The sequence below is a fragment of the Lytechinus pictus genome, chromosome 2, assembly GCF_037042905.1.
Source record: "Lytechinus pictus isolate F3 Inbred chromosome 2, Lp3.0, whole genome shotgun sequence".
In the NCBI taxonomy this organism is placed as follows: domain Eukaryota; kingdom Metazoa; phylum Echinodermata; class Echinoidea; order Temnopleuroida; family Toxopneustidae; genus Lytechinus; species Lytechinus pictus.
The window spans coordinates 42,127,390-42,136,970 of record NC_087246.1 but is presented as its reverse complement, the minus strand read 5'-3'; the positions used below and the strand labels follow the sequence as shown (position 1 = coordinate 42,136,970).

The 9,581-nt window shown below is 36.4% G+C and overlaps 1 long non-coding RNA gene across 3 annotated transcripts; it reads right to left on the bottom strand.

Annotated features, from left to right (window-relative positions):
• Nucleotides 1-248: 248 nt before the first annotated feature.
• Nucleotides 249-4,134, bottom strand: LOC135153306 (uncharacterized). Of its 3 annotated transcripts, XR_010292758.1 has the most exons (4): nt 4,092-4,134; nt 2,530-2,712; nt 1,109-1,201; nt 249-479 (listed from the first exon to the last, which is right to left on the bottom strand). It is a non-coding gene; the product is annotated as an uncharacterized LOC135153306 (long non-coding RNA). The 3 variants fall into 3 exon arrangements; XR_010292757.1 differs by lacking the exon at nt 4,092-4,134 and having other exon boundaries at nt 252-479; nt 2,530-2,796; XR_010292759.1 differs by lacking the exon at nt 4,092-4,134 and having other exon boundaries at nt 252-479; nt 2,540-2,796.
• Between the last annotated feature and the right edge of the window lie 5,447 nt (nt 4,135-9,581).

Sequence of the window (9,581 nt, the reverse complement as noted above, 5' to 3'; positions counted from 1 at the left end):
AGTAGCTAATTTGTAGGTGCGTAATGATCACAAAAATAAAAAGGCAAGTGCGCCTAGAATGAAAATGACGCACAAGGGATTCCTTATAATACATGTAATCTGGATGTCTGTCATTGACTTTGAAAATCAGGAGACGGACACTGATGTTCATGTATATCCTTTCCTTGACTTGCAGCCAGCGAAGTTGGCGTATGGCAAATGGCACAATAGATGCAGCATTTTGTACTATCTGCAGTCAGTCCAGATCGCCCTAATTCAAACACGACGAGCATTACAATAGTCCAGTTTAGATTGCGCTAAACCATGGACTGCTTTGTGGCAAGTAGAAATATAAAAGGCACTTCCCATTGGCCTTTATTCTTCCAATCTGTTTGATGTTATACTGGTAGGGAGCAGGTTCCAATAGCACTATGAAAGGAGTTACGAAACCAGATGAATGGGTGCAGATTCAGGACACCTTCCATTTCAACTTAAGGCATCTGCAAAAATAACAGAAGAAGATAAACATAAAAGCCTTTCCTGCATTAACTATTTAATATTCATTAAAAACTACATGGTTTCAATATCAATTTCCAAACTTTTTAAAAAATGATTAAAAAACAATGTGGGGTTTGTTACATATTTATACTTCAAATATTAACATGTAAAGTCAAGTCCGGGGAGGGGGCTTGATGCCCTCAAAATCTGCTGCACCTCCAAACCATCTCTGTATAGGGAAGGACATTTTAGAGTAAATTTTTTTTTTGTAAATATTTATTTTAATTTAACATGATTTTAATTCATGCTTTTTTAAAATGTGTTTTAAATGGTTATGGGATAATTCCATCAGTTTGAATAAGAAATTACAAGTTGCCAATTTCACATAACGAAGATCAATTCTGATGTGATCATAAATGCACATTAGGTGTTGATGTTTCACTTATGCCTATCTATTACGTTTGAATTGACAACAGCATGAACCTTGTAAGAGCATTACACAAGCTTTGTATCAGAGTGGTTACAAAATCAAAATTATTTAACTGCATCTCATGTTCATGCACATGTAAATAATCAAAATAACAAAATAATAATAAAAAATACCTTCCAAAAAGGATAAATTTGTACTCACCATTATATCTGCATGAATATTGTTCTTTTAGTCCACAATGATACAGCTGATGGAAGTTTGAATGATAGTATCAAGATGGTGCTTCTACCAGGGCTGCAAAAAAGAGAGAGAGAAAAAAATTAAAATGTTAACCTCAATCATGCCAAGAAATTGCAAAATCTACAAGTACATGTCCCAGCCATGGCACATGCACAGTAGGTAAGACGCAAAATATATGGTGTAGTAGCCTAAGGGTCCTACAAGTAATTCTTCGCATGTGCCACTCATTAATGTGCATGCAATTTCAATGTTCAATTTTTACATGGAACTGTAACAGCAGTGTCAGTGTGAGGAACATATTAATGCAAAGAGTATCCAGCAACTGTTTGCAGCTTACTTTATGTCACTTCAATTTTTGTCTTTTTAACAATAATAATATGAATCTTTTAAAGTGCATAGCTTTCGTAATGGGCAGGAACCCTTTCAAATGTGGCTGGCAAAATGAGGCATTTAGAAAATTTTGCAGGATTTTTAAGGTAAGTTATGGTCTAATTTTCAGATTTGAGAATTCTAGATCTAATCATCATCTTGATTTTTAACTTCCACAAATTGTAGACAATCTGTATAAAAGCTTTAAATATACAATAGTAATAGGCCCTAAATGTGGTTAAGTTAGGCCTTACATTATTTTTTTTAATTTTACTATCAGTAGGCCTATGAATATATTATTATTCTTATACTTAATCTTTAGTAGTTTTAGAACACACTAAATTGAATAGATATTTGGCCAAAAAATCTGACAAATTTTGAGGTGAAATTAGTTTTCTGGCAATGCCAGATCAACCGTTGCGAAACTCTATTAGCGCCAAATTACACTCTAAACTTGTCATTAGAACGTCCAAACCGATACACGTCAGCCTGGAATCTAATACTAGCACAATCAGCTATGCATTTGCACCAATTCTCTCTGTATTTTCTTGCATATGGACGTCACTCCAGTTAAAGGTCATGTCATTGTGTTATATAGCTTGGGAATTGCAAGCAAGTGATCCTTCGAAATGTTTACCTGCTTACAATTAACATTTCTTAAGCCTTAATTTTTTATATATTTAGATTACAAAGGCTTACAAATTGGACAAATTAAATGTTTGCCCAAAAATTATTGTGGGAAAGGTGGATTTTTTACGGAAATCCATCTTTGTGTACCAAGTTCTACAGGCAACAGAGACTTGTCTAGGCTCCGTGAATAAAAATACCCCTGGTACAATGTAAAAAGGATAAAAATATCATCACAGAGTCCTCTAAGTACAGTTAGGACCATTGACAGATAAGGTGCCCCAAGATTGCGCACATCCGAATCTGCGCGATTCTGATAATGGAAGATATGCAACGACTCCAAACAAAAAATAAACTTTACACCTGAAAGAGCCTACTGTACTTACTTAGTCTTACCTACTGCCCGATGCCTCCTGACATGTAGAGCAACAACAAAGGACCTCCACTCCTGGCGGCCGGTGGTTCTGGGCCTTCTTCTGGAAACTCCCCCGGGCTAGGTCATATTCACCGACTTCTTCTCCTCAAATGTGATGCCAGGACAGGTAGTTTTGGGTCTCCCTCTCTTTCTCCTGAAATGTCATAAACAGATCTATTCATAAAAAATCTGACTCAAAATGGTGGGAAAATAATGAATTTAGGGCATTGGCAAGAGTTCCATATGCACTCCCCTAACATTGAAAAACATGAAGAAGGTTCAGAATATAATATATCTAGCACAATATAGAACATATATGATGAGGGAGTGGATAGTACTAGGAGTGGAAATACATACTAAAATATGGCTTTATTCCGTCAAATTTCGAGCATGTATGGATGTATCTAGTGTGTGTAATTGTCCATAGACATCGGCTTATTTACTCAAGGGTCTGTGTCACTCTGTGAGTCAAGTCTAGTCGAACTATTGGCTGATAATCGTTAAAATACCCCTTCCGGTATCAGCACTTCTCGCTAGCATAGCAGGAACAGGTCTTGACTGCAAATAAAACGAGGTGATCTCAAGTCCCAACTTAGGTGCCAACACAACGGTAAAAAAAAAATTATAGAAAAATCTGAAATGAACGAACTGGAATGGAACTAAGTCTCAACAATCTTATTTTTGATCATGTTGGTGGGGGGTGCATTGGAATTGCATATATGGAACTCTTTCCAGGGCATTTCATGTGACGGCCTCAAAATGCAGCCTACTAATACTAACCTCGCAATACGTGTGAGTGCCTCTGTGACTGCTTTCTTATCGAAATCTTCGCATCATGTGTAATAGGTCTGTGTAAAGTGAATAGGTGCGCAGACATCGGCCACTATTAGTATTACCCAGTTGTTGTGTGTCCGGACAGGTTGTGTGTCCGGACGATCAATTTTAGAAAGTCATTTGGAAAAAATTACAAGCGAAGTTCCATCAATTTTTAGTACAAAATGTTAGGAAATATTATTTATAAGGAACAAAATAGAAGATGATTAAAAGTATTGAATTCATATTTTTAGTGTAATGCAAAGGCAAAAAAGAAGGCTTCAAAAAGATAAACTGTCCGGACACCCGACCCCCATCCTACCACTAATCATTTCGTTCAATCAAAATGACCATGACTGGCCGAGATTTTTTCCCAAGAAAATCAATTATTTCTCTCATTTTTTTATGAAACTTTTTGCACACTTACTCATAAGAATACAAGGAACATCATCAATTGAAAGATTTTGTAAAATAATAGGAAATTCACGTTAAATCTAAACTCAAATCGTTAGGTGTGCTGTGTGCAGACTTAGAGACCACCAGCCAGTGGTCCACATCTCAGCAGCGAGTAGGCGCTCGGGGCCGGGCGAGCGCCCGGTTAGACAGGACGGGATTGCCAGTGTCATGTCATTTTCATTGACGAAATCTTTAGCTAGTTGCAAGCCGGGGCATTTAACAAACTACGAAAAGAAAATCATAGAAAATGGTTATCTAACTTACTGTTTAACCTACTGTAAATGTCTTCGAAGTCGTTGTCCATATCTACCGGGTAACCCGTATTCTTTAAGTAGTTGAATTATTAACGGCCTTCTTCGTCACACTTCTCGATGGAGCTCAATACACTGCAACGCTAACGGAATTCTTTTCAAATGTAGGCGGTAAGTGCGCATGCGCAAGCCTGTCACCACCCCCCCCCCCTCCGGCGAATCAATTTTTAATTTTGATAGGGGGTGAGCTGAGGGGGGTCTAAGTTATGGGTGTGATAACCTTTTTGTGTGGTATTTCTGATTTTCAACAGAAGGGCAAAAACACACAAATACCACATATTTGAATTGACATTACCACACAATGGGCTAGTGTGGTAACATATGCTTTCATGTGGTAATTTTGATTTACCACAGCAGTATAACAATACCACACAAATACCACATATTTGAATAGACATTACCACACAATAGCATCATGTGGTATTGCATTCATGCGGTAAGTTTGATTTACCGCAGAGCATAACACCACAAAAATACCACATATTTGAATTTACATTACCACACAATGGGCTAATGCGGTAACATGCTTTCATGTGGTAATTTTGATTTACCACAGCAGTATAACAATACCACTCAAATACCATATATTTTAATTTACATTACCACACAATGGCATCATGAGGTACATGCATTCATGTGGTAATTTTGATTTACCACAGCAGTATAACAATACCACACAAATACCACATATTTGAATTGACCACTGGCGTAAATCCGTGTTGATGGGTGGGGGGGGGATGACTGAAATATTTAGGTGGTCTGTCAACGACAGATCACCTATTAGTTTTGTCAGAATTTTCTTTCTTCTTTATTAGGTGGTCTGTCAACGACAGATCACCTATTAGTTTTGTCAGAATTTTCTTTCTTCTTTATTATTATTATTTATTAGGTGGTCTGTCAACGACAGATCACCTATTAGTTTTGTCAGAATTTTCTTTCTTCTTTATTATTATTATTATTATTATTATTATTATTTATTTATTTTTATTTATTTCCGCCAATTTTTTGTTCCAAGGATAACTCCAGATCGGTTTTGTCAATTTTTTTCAATTTTGGCACAGTCAAAGGTCATTGTCATAAGACGTGACAATAACATTTTCAAGGTCATCAGGTCATGATGACGTCATCTAGACGCCATTTTGTAAAATCACATTATCAATCATATCTCCATTATCAATTATCAAAAATTAACAATATTTACATCACATTAACTTCAGGTCAAAGGTCAACAGTTCATGTCATCAAAAATTACCCGGTGGTCACGACGCGCGCGTACGCGCACGTCAAAATTTCAAATTGCTCAAAATCACTTTTTGACCAAAGTAGAGTACGTTTTAGGTCATTTTAAGCATTTCAAAAATTTGCGCACGCACACGTATGCGCGCGCGTTTCCGCGCGTAACGCCTTCAACGCAACGCAGAAACGCCGTTTTTTTTTATATCATTGCATTGATAATATAATTCTGAGCAATTTGATACCTTCATCAACCTTCTACGACCATTAATAACGAAATTAACACCCGTTAAAGTTTGCAGCACGTGTGCGCGCGAGCTCTTACTATAGGCCGTATATGGGCAAGAACATGCCTATTAAAAATTCACTGTAGCTCTTTAAATAGTTCGTTGACCCCCATTTTTTTTTCATATATTGATAGAGTATGAGTTGTAGATTTGATTTCATGTCACCATTGTCCCTCAATTTGATCATGACGTCATCATAATGGCGTCGAAAGTTAAAATATCAATTTTCCTTGTTATGACGTCATAATAATTATGCAAATTAGGCTTTAACTCCGTGAATATTAGTCAATTTTCGCCCAATTTTCGATATGTTGTAGTTTAGAATGTATTCATTCTCTTTAGTAGACATGAATTTTCATTTTGAAAAACGCATCATGGCGTAAAATAGCGATCAAAAGAGGCATGTCATTTTTCCTCATTTTGCGTGTAATCTCTAAGGGACATGACTTTTTCTCAAAACTAGATTCTACATTCCTCTATTTCGTGAGCTATATCTCCACTTTTTCTTGTCAGTTGTCTCTGAGCTTTTAAAATGTTGTAGCTGAGATTCTAAGCTTTTGGAAGTGTGCCCTCCATTTTTTTATCAGATGCCGGGATCATGCCCGTTTTTCGCTTGCAAAATTGGATTTGCAATTCTCAAATTTGCTTACGTGTAATCTCTATGGGGAATGTCGTGGCTCAATGGATAACGCACTTGACTTGCGTTCTCGGGGGCGCAGGTTCGAGTCCTGGGGTAAACAAGATGATTTTTTTTTTCTTTTTTTTTCTTTTTTACCACCTCGTACATGATCCTTTATGATAATTAAAAGGTATAAAAGTTAAAATTTAGCAAGATAAAACAGACTATAATTACTTTTTTCATATCACATGTATTGTCATATATATCAAAGAGACCATTTTCACAGTGCTTTATCATCTCCCGTCTTTCACAAGTATTCCATCCATAATGAACATTCCGTTGTCATCATGAACATCATATTGATCTGCTGGAACATGGTATTGGTGATCATGATGGCGAGAATAAGGACAGACCACCTAATTCGTCCGCATGACGAATTAAAATCTAGTTTTTATTTATTTCCGCCAATTTTTTGTTCCTAGGATAACTCCAGATCGGTTTTGTCAATTTCTTTCAATTTTGGCACAGTCAAAGTTCATTGTCATAAGACGTGACAATAACCTTTTCAAGGTCATCAGGTCATCGTGACGTCATCTAGACGCCATTTTGTAAAATCACATTATCAATCATATCTCCATTATCAATTATCAAAAATTAACAATATTTACATCACATTAACTTCAGGTCAAGGGTCAACAGTTCATGTCATCAAAGGTCACCTGGTGGTCACGACGCGCGCGTACGCGCTCGTCAAAATTTTAAATTGCTCAAAATCACTTTTTGACCAAAGTAGAGTACGTTTCAGGTCATTTTAAGCATTTCAAAAATTTGCGCACGCACACGTATGCGCGCGCGTTTCCGCGCGTAACGCCTTCAATGCAAGGCAGAAACGCCGTTTTTTTTTATATCATTGCATTGATAATATAATTCTGAGCAATTTGATACCTTCATCAACCTTCTACGACCATTAATAACGAAATTAACACCCGTTAAAGTTTGCAGCACGTGTGCGCGCGAGCTCTTACTATAGGCCATATATGGGCAAAAACATGCCTATTAAAAATTCACTGTAGCTCTTTAAATAGTGCGTTGACCCCCATTTTTTTTCATATATCGATAGAGTATGAGTTGTAGATTTGATTTCATGTCACCATTGTCCCTCAATTTGATCATGACGTCATCATAATGGCGTCGGAAGTTAAAATATCAATTTTCCTTGTTATGACGTCATAATAATTATGCAAATTAGGCTTTAACTCCGTGAATATTGGTCAATTTTCGCCCAATTTTCGATATGTTGTAGTTTAGAATGTACTCATTCTCCTAAGTTAACATAAATTTTCATTTTGAAAAACGCATCATGGCGTAGAATAGCGATCAAAAGAGGCATGTAATTTTTCCTCATTTTGCGTGTAATCTCTATGGGACATGACTTTTTCTCAAAACTAGATTCTACATTCCTCTATTTCGTGAGCTATATCTCCACTTTTTCTTGTCAATTGTCTCTGAGCTTTTAAAATGTTGTAGCTGAGATTCTAAGCTTTCGGAAGTGTGCCCTCAATTTTGTTATCAGATGCCGGGATCATGCCCGTTTTTCGCTTGCAAAATTGGATTTGCAATTCTCAAATTTGCTTACGTGTAATCTCTATGGGGAATGTCGTGGCTCAATGGATAACGTACTTGACTTGCGTTCTCGGGGGCGCAGGTTCGAGTCCTGGGGTAAACAAGATGATTTTTTTTTCATTTTTTTTTTCTGTTTTACCACCTCGTACATGATCCTTTATGATAATTAAAAGGTATAAAAGTTCAAATTTAGCAAGGTAAAACAGACTATAATTACTTTTTTCATATCACATGTATTGTCATATATCAAAGAGACCATTTTCACAGTGCTTTATTATCTCCCGTCTTTCACAAGTATTCCATCCATAATGAACATTCCGTTGTCATCATGAAGATCATATTGATCTGCTGGAACATGGTAATGGTGATCATGATTGCGAGAATAAGGACAGACCACCTAATTCGTCCGCATGACGAATTGAAATCTAGTTATTATTTAGTAGGTGGTCTGTCAACGACAGATCACCTATTAGTTTTGTCAGAATTTTCTTTCTTCTTTATTATTATTATTAGGTGGTCTGTCAACGACAGATCACCTATTAGTTTTGTCAGAATTTTCTTTCTTCTTTATTATTATTATTATTATTATTATTATTATTTATTTATTTTTATTTATTTCCGCCAATTTTTTGTTCCTAGGATAACTCCAGATCGGTTTTGTCAATTTCTTTCAATTTTGGCACAGTCAAAGGTCATTGTCATAAGACGTGACAATAACATTTTTAAGGTCATCAGGTCATCGTGACGTCATCCAGGCGCCATTTTGTGAAATCACATTATCAATCATATCGTCATTATCAATTATCAAAAATTAATCATATTTACATCACATTAACTTCAGGTCAAGGGTCAACTGTCCATGTCATCAAAGGTCATGTAAAGGTCACGACGTGCGCGTACGCGCGCGTCAAAATTTCAAATTGCTAAAAATCACTTTTTGACCAAAGTAGAGTACGTTTTAGGTCATTTTAAGCATTTCAAAAATTTGCGCACGCACACGTATGCGCGCGCGTTTCCGCGCGTAACGCCTTCAACGCAACGCAGAAACGCCGTTTTTTTTAATATCATTGCATTGATAATATAATTCTGAGCAATTTGATACTTTCATCAACCTTCTACGACCATTAATAACGAAATTAACACCCGTTAAAGTTTGCAGCACGTGTGCGCGCGAGCTCTTACTATAGGCCATATATGGGCAAAAACATGCCTATTAAAAAAACACTGTAGCTCTTTAAATAGTGCGTTGACCCCCATTTTTTTTTCATATATCGATAGAGTATGAGTTGTAGATTTGATTTCATGTCACCAATGTCCCTCAATTTGATCATGACGTCATCATAATGGCGTCGGAAGTTAAAATATCAATTTTCCTTGTTATGACGTCATAATAATTATGCAAATTAGGCTTTAACTCCGTGAATATTGGTCAATTTTCGCCCAATTTTCGATATGTTGTAGTTTAGAATGTCCTTATTCTCCTTAGTTTCATGAATTTTCATTTTGAAAAACGCATCATGGCGTAAAATAGCGATCAAAAGAGGCATGTCATTTTTCCTCATTTTGCGTGTAATCTCTATGGGACATGACTTTTTCTCAAAACTAGATTCTACATTCCTCTATTTCGTGAGCTATATCTCCACTTTTTCTTGTCAGTTGTCTCTGAGCTTTTAATATGTTG